Source organism: Xenopus tropicalis, chromosome 1 (assembly GCF_000004195.4).
Source record: "Xenopus tropicalis strain Nigerian chromosome 1, UCB_Xtro_10.0, whole genome shotgun sequence".
Lineage (NCBI taxonomy): Eukaryota > Metazoa > Chordata > Amphibia > Anura > Pipidae > Xenopus > Xenopus tropicalis.
The window spans coordinates 111,124,079-111,136,460 of record NC_030677.2 but is presented as its reverse complement, the minus strand read 5'-3'; the positions used below and the strand labels follow the sequence as shown (position 1 = coordinate 111,136,460).

The following is a 12,382-nucleotide window of genomic DNA, read 5'->3' as shown; positions in this document are numbered from 1 at the left end:
AAAGGGTGCATGGTGGTCCTGAACGATGTTGGTGGGTGCTATGGTGTGTCATACAAACCAGCACAGGTAGAGTTAACCCCGCACTTACTTTTCTTCCCGCCTGCTCTTCTTAAACCAGGCATAGAGTGCTATTGTGGACACCTCAGTGCGTCACCGAGCCGTACTCCATTTAGTTTTTATATATTTTAATGGTTAATTAAAGGCTAAGTTTTAATTTGCTCCTAGTCTACGAATTGATACAGCTGTGGGAGGTGCAGTGTTTTGATCTTCTTTCTTCCTGATTGCATTTGTTTTTTAGCATGCACACCCTCATGTACTCATTTTTTGTTTAAGTGTTGGTGCCTGATTGCATTGCTTATTCCATAAACTGTAGTAAACCATAGGCAGGCAATATGCTGCTTCTGTTGGTACTATGATGCTTCCCCTGGGTATTGTAGCATGTTTCTGTGGCCAGGGATTCAAGAGTATTCAGCATAGTGGCATCACAAATCATTAATTTGTGTTGTCCATGTGTATTTTGCTTGCGTAATCCCTAGACCGCAAATATGATGCTACGTGGAAATAAATACAAATCCTTAACAAAGGTAAATTTGTCCACAGTGTTGGCTGGGGAAAAACTCAACTCTTTTTTCCAATAATAACATATGATCTTTAGTATAAAAATTTTTTTGCTGTAACCCTGCAGTGAAACACCTTAATTATTTTGCCCTTTTGCCCCCTGTTTAATTTCCTACCTCACCTTGAGTGATTATCTGACACCTGCAGGACCCCTCACCATCCATTTCAGGTTCCTGTGATAGTTTTTCACCTTCTTTAAAGATATATATAAATATATATGTATAATATCAGTCCCAAAATCACTCCCTGAAACTTTTCAATTCTGTAATATCCCTCTTAAGTGTAATGTCATTCAAACAATGAATTTTATCCTAAACTGTTCATGCTTTCATCCACCATATTATTAATCTTCCCCAATCTCTCTTATCTTACTAATCATTAGATCCATGCGTTTAAGGGTGAAAACAGACAGGAAGATTTGTCACCACGATTTTTAAAATCCTGTCACGGCAAGTAATCGCCACTGGTAAATGTAGAGACTGGGATTTCCTAAAAGTTGTGGCGACTAATCACCCTGTCTATCTTCACCCTAAATGTCTTTCCATTGTTTTACATGTTCACTGAACAATGCATGTCTGAGATTAACCCCGGAGACATGTTTTAGGGTAATGTCCCTGTGTGTGCCATACTCTGCCTGCCCTGCTCTGTCCTGCCTGTGTGCACCATACTATGCCTGCCCTAACCTGCCTGTGTGTGCCATGCTCTGCCTGCCCTATGCTGCCTGTGTGTGCCATACTCTGCTGCCCTGCCCTATGCTGCCTGTCTGTGCCATACTCTGCCTGCCCTGCTCTGTCCTGCCTGTGTGCGCCATACTATGCCTGCCCTAACCTGCCTGTGTGTGCCATGCTCTGCCTGCCCTATGCTGCCTGTGTGTGCCATACTCTGCTGCCCTGCCCTATGCTGCCTGTCTGTGCCATACTCTGCCTGCCCTGCTCTGTCCTGCCTGTGTGTGCCATACTCTGCCTGCCCTATGTTGCCTGTGTGTCATGCTCTGCCTGCCCTATGCTGCCTGTGTGTGCCATGTTCTGCCTGCCCTATGCTGCCTGTGTGTGCCATACTCTGCTTGCCCTATGTTGCCTGTGTGTGCCATACTGTGCCTGCCCTTGTATTATCAGTAGAGAGATACTGAGTGCCTAGATTGGACTTTAAATTGAGGAGGGTCAAAGCAAGATAAAACAAGATGAAGCACTGGAAGTGTGGAAAGTTAGGCATCATAATAAGGATAAAACCTCACCACCTTTGTCTACTCGAGTCAAAATTGCCTGCCCAGTTTTCCAAATTAGGAGATCCAAACAAGACTGTGAAGTCAATGACCAATGATCAGCCAATTACTTGTCATCCAGTCATAGTTCTGCCCCTGATGTCACAAGTCCACTCACTAAACAGCACTGCCCCCCCAACATAACCTGCCCACCCCCTGCCTGGAATCTCTACTCTGAAACATGGCAACCCTAGATTAGGGAGTAGATTTAGACCTAGATATAGTGGCTATGCAGAAAAATAGATAATTAAGGAAGTTTATAATACACTATCCTTCTGCAATTTTAGTTCCTTATGAAGATTCCTCTGAGAATTGCCCTGTATTGAAGTAGCTTTAGATGAGGTGATCACATATGAATATTTCATTACAAATTGACTAATTGAATTAACAGTGTCCCTTGTGACAAAATAGACAGAGATTTCATAGGTAAGCTAAAGCATTGCATTCTTTAAATACCCTGCTGGTGATTTACATTTCTGAAGGAGATCTGATTACTGATATTGTTGTGACTTCTAAAGGTAAGAGTTAAGGTGGCCATACACGGCTGATATTGATCGGGCAGGTTAAAAGATGTAGTTGGATCAGGGACCGCATCGGCTCATTGATGTGGTCCCCGAACCGACTGCCCATTGCCGCCATTATAATTCGATTGTTTGGCCCCAGGGCCAAACGATCGAATTAACCAACATGTCCCCCGATATCGCCCACCCGTAGGTGGGGATATCGGGTGAAGATCCGCTCTTTTGGCGACCTCGCCAAGCGAGTGGATCTTCATGTGTATGGGCACCTTAAGTCGCCGTGATAGATCTCTACTACCGCTCCAAAAAGGCTTTCCACCGGCAACAATAGAAGTCGCCAGTGGTAAGCCCTTTGTATCGCTTCGGTAATGCGAAGTTGCCACAAAGTTTCCCCTGCAGGCAACTTTGCGTGACTTCGGAAAATGAAGAGGCTTGTGCATCTGGACCATTTGTTCTACTTGGTGAGTGTTTTTACAGTTGGTCCTTTGTGTGCCTTGTATCGTTCTTTTGGTATATAAATCAATTCTTGTCTAGTAAAAGAACACTAGTATTTGCCTATGGTACCCTGGGGTACATATATGGCATACAGTATATGTATCAATATGTGTGGATATACTCCATATTATGCTGTCAAATTGTTTTGAGTCAAATAGCATTTATATAGTTATACAAATATATATTTTTTAGCTGTAATATTGTTGTGTAGGCAGCCATCTCAGTGCCTTGTGCATGAGTCTGAGCTTTCAGAAGGAGCCAGCGCTACACATTAGAACTGCTTTCAGGTAACCTATTGTTTCTCCTACTCCCATGTAACTGGAGGAGTCATGAACCAAACTTTAAATAAGTTATTATCTTAAAATAAATAATTATTTTCAAAAACAATACCATTATTGGAGCTCCCTATAGATCTGCTACAGTCCTGCCTGTATTTCAAATGAGGAGTAAGTGTGTTCTGATTGGTTCCTATCCTACAGTGCAGTATGCTGAGTGCTGCCAGCTCCGCTGCACAGACCGGGAAAGGAGACCGCAGGAAGTGGAACAGAAGGGTGGGACTAAAAGGGTTTTTGCAGAAATTTTCAATAAATCAACCCAAAACACTACTTTTTTAGAGCACATTCCTTCTATAGAGGAAGAATGCACTTGTACTGTACGTTTGATTTTCACACAATGGGCCAGGTGAGAAAAAGTTATCTTATGGTTCATTACTTGAAAGATTCAATTTGAGAAGAAAAACTTTTTTCTTACTGAATTGAATCTGGCTCAATATATGTTTCCTTTAAGAATTTTCTCACTTCTTCTGGTAGACCAATATGGAAATTAATTATTTCCTTGAAACTGTGTTTTTTGTCATTAAAACTGTGTTTTATGTGCAGCATACATTTGTTGGAAAAGATCTGTACCTTTTGATAAATGCCTTTTCTGATAAAGACATGACTCAATTACGTACCAAGTTATGCCTCAGTTGAAGTGTCTACATTGTATGTTTACCATTGTAGACGGAGCAGATATTGCTACCTATACATTATTTTTTAGATTTTCCTACCTGACATCATTCTAATGATGCCCAGATGCCACTATATCTTATGTCAGCATTCCATGGCACCAATCAAGTGTTTGAAGGTGGAAATTAGTGATCAGTGAATCTGTCTTGTTTCATTTAGCTGAAAAATAGGCAATAATTTTTCTTATGTGACTTTTTCTCACTACAAATACATTAAAGTCAATAGGCAGTGTAGGGGAAACTACATGAAAGTATAGAATACCATATCAAGGAAGGCAAAATAATTAGACATTAACCAGTTCAAAAGTAGAAAAATAAAAACTTTAATTTTAACAATAAAAAATTTTAAAAGAAGAAAAACTGGGAAAGATAAAACTTAGGGCTTGCTGCCCTTGAGTTCTCTAATGTCCCTCCTCATCTGGGCCATTTCCCCCCGGAGCTGGGCCAGCTCAGCCTTGATGTTAGCCAGGTCCTCCTGCATTGACCGGCGTGATGGTCCCTCGTCGGCAGGAGAACCTGGTGCCTGGGGTCCGGGGGCCTGGTGGGAGAACTCAAGGGCCTGGGGGGAAACTGGGGTAGGAATGAAGGGGGGGAGTGTCCGGGGCCTCGGAGGACCCTGGGGCCTCGGGGGCCTCTTCCACCTCTGGGGCCTCTGGTGGCGCTGGGGCCTGGGCGGGTGCTGGGGCCTCGGGGGCCTGGCCGGGTGCTGGGGCCTCGGGGGCCTCTGGAGCCTGGTGGGCCTCAGGGGCCACAGGAGCCTGGTGTGCCTGGGGTTGGGCCTGGGGATGAGGCGCCAGCTGAAGTTCTGTGAGATAGTATTGCAAGATGTTATTTTGTGTAAGGGTTCACAGGGGGAGGGGCCCCCCTCCTCCCATGCCCCCAATGGCCCCTCCCCCTGTGAACCCTCACATCAATACAAAGGACACACAGACATTGTTAGCCAGGGCCCCCTAAAACATTTGTGGCCCTTCCCCAAATGACTATGGGCCACTCCCTGCTGCTTCCCCCCTGCTTTAAACTTATTTATGCATATGTATTTGAAAACAGATGTGTATATATATATATATATATATATATATATACAATACGAAGTGCTGGGAAGCTGCACACTATAAGGAAAAATAATACCTGGGTGCCTGTGGCAAAACAAAATCTAGACAGGCATGGGGTGACGGCACACACAGGATTTTCACAAGGAGTCACAAAGATGTGAAATAATATTCAGAGGTTTATTGTGACCAACATTTCAGTTCCTCACTGGCATTATGGTTGAACGTGATGGACTTATGTCTTTTTTCAACCCAACTTACTATGTTACTATGTTACTTTCGTCATCCCTGACATTTCTTACATTTGTACTTTTAGTTCAAATTACTTGCTAAATCTTTTACTGAACGTATACTATAAAAGCATAATAAAGTACAATAATTACCTTCGGCAATTTCAGCCACCAAATCTGAATTCCTGCGCTTCAGGTCCGACCATATGCGCTGGAGCAGGCGGAGGTCCACATCAAGGGCAAACCCGGCAAGCAACCCATCTTTGAGCTCGCGCAGGATCACCCTCTTCCTCTCGTGGACCCCTAAGGGCCCCAGCGGCGGGTTGTCATATCCTGAGCGCAGGAAAAAGGTGACCATATAGCGCCTCTCCCCTGGTAGCAGATCAGAAACCCCAGGCATGATGCTCCTCTCAGTGTGACTGCAGGCTCAATGACACAAAATGGCCGCAAGTCACACATGTCACGAGATTACAAAATTGCTACAAAATGTCCGCAAGTCGCAAGATTACAAAGTCGCGACAAAGAAAGTGCCAAAATATACCTAGTAATGTATTTTGTGCGACTAAATATTTACCGCTACAGTACTGCATATTATGGCGACTAAATATTTACCGCTATAGTACTTCATATTATGGCGACTAAATATTTACCGCTACAGTACTGCATATTATGGCGACTAAATATTTACCACTATAGTAGCGAAATTCCATACATGCCAAAACTTTAGTAAAATTTCGTAAAAAAACACATACATGAATAAATAACACTGCTAAGTCCATATTTTATTGCCAAAAACTAATTTACTGTACTTTTCTATAATTTATCGCCTGCCTGAAGTAGGTGTTAATTTTCGCATAGACCAATGCGATATTTAGCGCGCCTAAGTGTTTGTGAATCATGCGATCGTATTCTTTTCAGCGCAAAAATTATGCGATATGGCGACTTAATGCACGCAATAATACTATAGTGAATCGCGTGCTAATTATCGCGTCTATTTTAACGCAAAAAAATGTGCGATAAATTTTATCGCACTTTAGTGAATCAGCCCTACAGTATCTTATGATGATGTAGGAAAGATCTTTAAAGAGAAACATGAGGAGGGTGCTTCATTACAAATTTACATATGGTGGCAGTGGCCTTGAAAGTGCTCCAAAGAGTGGAGTGAAACACGTGATGGCCCAGATGTACTTGCCATTGCGACCACAGCTATTCACCTTGGTGGTACAAGTAATAGTGGTTACAGAGTGGTGGTGCTGGATACTGTGGCCAGTTAGGATGTTTTGGGCAAGAATATGTTCATTTTAGCATTGTTATATGAATACAAACTGTGGATCTGTAACAGTATTGCATGCAGAACTTTATGGTCTGCATACTATACCTACGTGGTTGGGCTTTATGGCTGGTGGCTACCACATATTAATTCGACAAGCTGTCTGAAAACTAACTGGGTTGTGAACACTATGGTCACTTTATTATTGCATTAAATCAAAATGGCGCACAGATAGAGTTGGGTGGAGCGGGATTCAGATATGGCTGAGGCATTTGGTGATAATCACAGCTCCACCTGTGACAAAAACAGAATGGATGGGAAGGGGGGCCCATCAGGTGTCAGATAATAAGGCAATAAGGCTCCCAGAACACTTTCTTAGGAAGAGGAATATTAGATGAGGGGGGGAAAGGGTCAAATGGCCACGTTTCACTGCAGGATCACTGCAAAATAAAGCACAGCTACACACAGTAGATGCCTCATTGCAATCAAGTAAAGAGGTGGTAAATTTGTCTAGGTGTGTTTTACCTAAAGATCATTTGTCACTGTTGGAAAAAAGGGTTGCGTTTTTCCCCAGCCAACATTGTGGACAAATTTACGTTTGTTAAAGATTTACATTTATTTTACGCATGATTATATTTGCTATCTGTGGATTACACAAGCAACATACACATGGGCAACAAACATTAACAATTCCCGATGCCACTGTGCTGAATACGCTTAAGTCCCTGGCGACAGAATCCCAGGATATGGTAGCAGAGTCCGATCAGGCACTGTACAAGGCCTTGAGTCAAATAGTTGGGGTTTGCAAGCCTATAGATCTGTATAGATTACTAATACAAGAAGAAGGGGGAATAAGTTGAGTGTATTATCCCTTCACGGGTCTTAATGAGAGCAATTGTTTATTTAATAATGTAGTTTGCCATTTTGATCTGTTGTACTGTGGTGGATATGCTTTTTGTTAACACTACTGCATAAATATATTTTTATTATAGTATATGACTGATATAGTGAAAAAAGTGTAACGTTAACTGAGACTATCATAATTTATGATTGGGTGAATATGCATATTGACTCCATAGTGTGTCATTGCCCTTATTGGTTGTGATAATTATGCTCACACTGAACATAGGGGTTTTTCTAAAAGCTTTAACTTAAAAACAATTTTTGAATATCGGTTGTTTTTATGGATGAGCATTTTTTTCACCAGGCATGGATTCGCTGTGAAATTCCACATACTGCAAATTTTCCATTATTTTGTGAATTTTTCATCAGTTTCACATATTTTCAGATATATACAGATTTGATCTTCACTAGTTGTTTTGAAATGGTTGGGATTTTAAATACACATCAAGGAAAACTATGGCATATATATTGTTTAGCCATTTAGCAGAGTGTATAGCTGGGTTTGATAAGCCTCTTCTGACTAATCAGGAGTTTCACTATAGATTTTAAAGAGTTGGCAATAGTACTGCAATTGTGATGTTGCTGTGATGTTTCTGCTGAAGCATGCTGTTTTGTGTTTTGCTTTTGTTTTTCCGTATACAGGTGTGAGGCCTGTTATTCAGAATGCTTGGGACCTGGGTTTTCCATAATTTAGATAATTTGAACATTATTGAACCAAAATAGGATTGTTTTGCCCCAATAAGGATTAATTATATATTTGTTGGGATCAAGTACATGGAACTGTTTTATTATTACAATTTTTACAAGAAAAGGGAGAACAGTATCGAGAACAGTGTAGCTACAATGTTCTCGATACAGACACTTATATTCACCATGAAGTTAACTGGCATTTGGGATATTGCTTGCAAAAATACGTAGATTTTGGCATCACTTTATGGAAAACAACTGTGGATGCTGATAAATTTTGGAGAACCACGATAAAATCATGTATGCATATTTTTATTTATAAAGAGCTACTTGTGTGCACAGCACTGTACAGTAGAACAATATATTAATACAACAGGGGTTATTAAAATAATAGATAAATACAAAGTATAACAATAAATACAAGGTACAGTTGCAATAAGTTAAGAATCAAAGAGACAAGGGGATGGAGGTCCCTGCCCCGTAGATCTTACAGTCTAAAAGAGAGGGTAACTTACAGACACAGAGAGAAGGATATAAGTATTGTAGGCTACAGTGGGTGCCACTGCAATATAAGTGCTAGTTCCCAGATCAGATGCTGTGCGAATGCTCCAAGAGATAGTTTTTAAAGGAATACTGTCATGAGAAAACATGTTATTTTCAAAACACATCAGTTAATAGAGCTTCCCCAGCAGAATCCTGCATTGAAACTCATTGTTAAAAAACACAAACAGATTTTTTTATATTTATTTTGAAGTTTGCTGGAGTGCTTGGTGTATGTTATAACACTTACTAGTGATTGTGGTTGCCACTTATCCAGTTTTGACACCTGGGTTGCCACCTGCAGTCCCGGATTTGTAAAACAATTTGGAAAACTGGGCAGGACTGTTGCTTATTTTGGGGATGCACAAAATCCTGCATTCAGTTTGGGATTCAGCAGAATCTGCAGAATTCAGCATGATTTGGTAGAATCCAAGTGTCTGGCCAAAACCAAATCTGACCTCTTAACATCAAATGACTTTAATCCCTTTTAATGTACTTGTAGAATAATCATGTCCCCTCGTACGTGCTTTTATGCAGAGAAAACAATCCCAACCCTGTAGTGTTAGCTCAGGGAGACCTGCTTGCATATAATCTCTATTAAATACAATATGCGTGTATTTTATATATACATTGTGACTTGTGTATTTAAGGATGTTGTGTAATTTACATATTAGATACAATCAGGTTACAACACGTGTTAGCTTCAAAACATCCTATTAAGCACACACTTGCTAAGTCTCCTCCCCTTTAACCATGGGTATTGGAAATTCAATCTTTTTTGTCCCCAACTGCATTTTCCCAACTTCCATTGTCCAACCTGGCCTCAGGCCAACTCCCTAAAATTAACTTAATGGTCACTGACCAATCAGAACTTGAGACATGAATCTATGGCAATCTCTAAGTTAATAGCATGGTTTGAGTTTTCATTAGTGTGTTCCTGGAGTTCCTGGAGTGAGGACACATATGCCAGACTCAGTGGAAAGATGAGTATAAGGGAGGCAGTGGAATTAAATATAACATATCCACATTTATAATTATCTTTGTAAATATCAGTTATATATTGTATTTAGATTTAGTGCTGTTTTGTATTTTGCATGTTTGTCATTTCTGTAGATATGTGTCAATAGGTTTTGTTAATAAATGTATATTTTTGATTGAACTATCTTTTATTAAAGTACCCTTACAACCAGAAATATTCATGTATATGTGTATATAAGAACAAATATACATATTTACATACATATACATATTTACATAAATATATACTTGGGCAACAGTAGTTTAATTTGCACGTCTCTGCACTCTCTCCAGCTCTAATATCCTTTTTAAGGTCTTGAGCCCAAAACTGCACTGCATACTCAAGGTAAGGACGTACCAGAGACCTATAAAGAGGCAAATTTAAGTTTTCATCCCTTGAGTCAATGCCCTTTTTATGCAAAATAATACTTTATTTACTGTAGTAGCCATTGAATGACACTTTTTATCTACAAAAATCCCCAGATCCTTCTCAATTAAGGATCCCCGAACACACTACCATTTAGTTTGCAGTTTGCATTGATCTATTGAACCTCCAGTTTTCTTCCCAGATCTTAATGAATCCTAAAAAATAAAGAGGTTTGTCAATCACAGAGCTAAGCTTGTTAAGTACTCTGGGATCAATACCATTCAGTCTTGGACCTTTGTTTACCAAGCTACTGCAGCACCGTGTCTTTTGACACCTTGCACAAGGACTTGCTTTTAATGCTCCTTAGCACCCAGTGCCTACTAGCTCATTGACACTCAAGTTAGGGGTCAAAATGGGAGACAATGTGCAGTCACTGACAGCAATGGTATCTGCTATCTGCACAGTAGTGGTTGCCTTTGTAAGGCTATAAAAATACTGGGTAGCAAAAGGTTGGGGGGTAGGACTGCCACAGACTGAAAAAGGAAGCAATAGTGACAATTTTGTTTTATCTTTGTTCAAGGTCCAGCAGACCTGCATCAGGGTCAGGTTATAATGACTTTCAGCAATTCATATGGTAAGAATTTGTTTACTTAGCAAACATTATAGCAATGAGCCAGATATAATAACATGAAATTATGTCATCAAGGAAAGAACAGACATCAGCTGGAGCTTAAAGTCACAACTCTGCTAGGTGCTTTTCCTCATAATACAACTGCTCTGCAACAACACAGGTGAGTACCATTCCTTGACCTATGCTCCTGTTAATATATAAACTGCAAATAACTTTCTCTATGTGTGTTTGTACAAGATATATATGTATATATATTTGTGTGTGTGTGTGTATTTGTGTATTTATATATATATATATATATATATATATATATATATATATATATATATATATATATATATATATATATATATATATATATATATATTGGCACTATCTCGATAAATCTAATTGATTGTTGTTTCTTAAAACCTGTGTGAGTGCTTTTTGTTTTTGTTTTATATTTATATATATATATATATAATAAGAAATAACAATAAGGGATTAAAAAAAACAGCTGTGCAATTCATACAGAGGCACACACATTTTGTTGCTTTCCCCTTTATAGTTTAAAAATATGCAAAAGTACCAAGCAATACAAACAAGATCAGATGAAACAGGAGGAAATATTTAATAATCATCATTTATTTATATAGTATAGCAAGTGCACAATGCTTAAGATAATACAACCCATTATCAAACAAGGGTTACAGAATAGTAACATCTAGGGATCCATCTCTCAAGGACTTCCTATTTGATATATGCTACATTGTATACTGGGGATCGTCATTATCATCATAATGATTATTTATATAGTGCCAGCAAGTTATGCAGAGATCTTACAATAATTTAACAAACAAAGGTTACAGAGTAAAAAATAGGATCAGAGAGCCCTACTCACAAGAGTTTATAATCTAAAGGGTTAGGGTACATTTAAAACAATTGGTGATTTATTATAATTTGATGTCTGATCACTTAAGATATATTCAATATGCATCCCTAAATAGGTGGGTCTTTATGGAGCGTTTGCAGGAGAGTGGTAAGGTGTGGGGTGTTGTTAAAAATGTAATTCAATGGCCTCATACAAATAATTGCCAAAATGCAAAAGACCAAGAAAGCTGTTACATAAACGCATCTTCTTAATAGCTTTTTGTGTAACTGGTAACTCTATTATATGGATCATAGATCATAAAGAGGAGAGGGGGTTAGATTTTGACTAATGTCAGATGGAGTGTTTTCTGACAATTTTTTTCTAGAAAAAAAAGTCACATAACATTAGCTAAGGGCTGAAATGTCTTGGAAATCAAAAGTATAATTGGCCTATTCACTGGACAGTATTAATAGTCAAATAAGAAACTTTCTGTTATTGCAGTTATGTGGGAAGTTTAGACAAAGCATGCAACCATCCTGTTGTTAAGAAAGCCTAGGAGATTGTGATCTGCACTAAAAGAGTATAGGTCCAAGAGATATGCAGTCCATCAGTTGTCAAACAGTAAAATTATAGGACTGTAAAGAAAGTACACAATATGATCTACTCTAAAATAAGACATTAAAAGGTGTGTTGTACAAAATATCCCTTATCCCTCAGTCAAGGTAGGTGAATATCATAAAATAGCATACAAAGATATAGTAGAAACAAAAATCACAACACAGCATGTGCTATTATGTTCTGCACATGTTATTATAAAGTATAACAACTGATAATTGACAATGTCGAAAGTTTATAAAGGTAGCCCCTTACTAATAAATAATAAATACATAAAACACATACAAGTACAAAGATTCTGAATAGTGTTCCACCTTGAGCTCCA

General features: G+C 39.2%; 1 protein-coding gene across 2 annotated transcripts in view; it reads left to right on the top strand.

Moving 5' to 3' along the window:
- The window catches only part of b3gnt3.1 (UDP-GlcNAc:betaGal beta-1,3-N-acetylglucosaminyltransferase 3, gene 1), a 55,367-nt gene that overhangs the window by 8,186 nt on the left and 34,799 nt on the right, over window positions 1-12,382 (top strand). For both annotated transcript variants that reach the window (XM_004919337.4, XM_012953761.3), the window contains exons 2-3: window positions 10,542-10,595; window positions 10,668-10,752. The gene's annotated coding sequence lies outside the window, so the exon portion shown is untranslated. The remainder of the gene's footprint in view (window positions 1-10,541; window positions 10,596-10,667; window positions 10,753-12,382) is intronic.